Source organism: Mus caroli, chromosome X (assembly GCF_900094665.2).
Source record: "Mus caroli chromosome X, CAROLI_EIJ_v1.1, whole genome shotgun sequence".
NCBI lineage: Eukaryota > Metazoa > Chordata > Mammalia > Rodentia > Muridae > Mus > Mus caroli.
This window is the reverse complement of record NC_034589.1, coordinates 130,374,303-130,375,621: the sequence shown is the minus strand read 5'-3', so window position 1 is coordinate 130,375,621 and position 1,319 is coordinate 130,374,303.

Below are 1,319 nucleotides of genomic sequence, written 5' to 3'. Positions count from 1 at the left end.
CACACACACACACACACACACACACACACACACACACACACACACAGAAGAGGGTATTGGATCTCATTATAGATGGTTGTGAGCCATCATGTGTTTGCTGAGAATTGAACTCAGGACTTCTGGAAAAGTAGCCAGAGTTCTTAAGCTCTGAGACATCTCTCCAGCCCCTCATAATTATTTTTTTTAAAAGGACCATATTAATAGGAAAGTCAAGTATAAGAAGAAATATTTTAAGAATTTCTAGTAAAAACAATTGGGCCTTAACGAGGGAGGATGTGATTGGCATATAATTTATCAAAATCAGATTCCAGAAGACAATAGAACAATGCCTACAATGTTCTGAGCATAATTGTTTTCATCTACAATTTTAAACCAAGAAAAAGGTATCAACTAAGTAAAATAATAGAATGGAGACATTTTTCAGACAAGGAAAAGACAAGAACAGGCCTTATCTCGAAGGACTCGTGTAAGAACCATTATAGCAAAATAGAATAATAAACAGAGAAGAATGAAATGGGAGTCAAAGAAAAAGAAAACAAAAATTAGAATAGCAAAAAGTCTTTGATCAGTCATTGTGTAGCAACAGATATTGAAAAATAAAAGTGGTCTCCTGGAGACTGCTTACTAGCATTCCTGTGCAGTAAGCCAGGGCAGGGGGAATCATCTGCCACAGTTGTAGGCGATAAGAAGCTACAGTTTTAAATGAAAAATTTTAACTATGAAACAAAAGAAATGTTGACTGGCGTTTAGTGCCACCATATACTAGCAATTCTAAGAAATGGCAATAATAAAGTACCCATTCCAGAAACATATCTTTTGTTGCTCTAAGTTCTAAAGAATTGCTGAAGCTTTTTTGACTCAGTGTGGTTGTACCCACTGTCCTGTTGTCAATATGTTAAAGACATCTAGCAAAAAGAAATGGGAAAGATTAAAGGTAATATTGTTTAAAATAGGTTGAAAATATGATCAAATCCACTGGAGTAGTATACTTAAAGCACAATTTGTTTGAATTTGATCCCTGGTATATTCTCCATTGATACAAAGAGCAATTATGTAATAATTGTAGCATGAAATATGGCTATGCAATGAAGGTGGTAGTAATAATCATAAAAGCAATCATATATCATTTAAATATGAGTACCTAACAGGATGCAAAATATTACTAATCTTAATAATGTAAAAAATACAAGTATGGCTTATAGAGATTGTATTAGTTAGGGTTTTACTGCTGTGAACAGACACCATGACCAAGGCAAGTCTTATAAAAAACAACATTTAATTGGGGCTGGCTTACAGGTTCAGAGGTTCAGTCCATTATC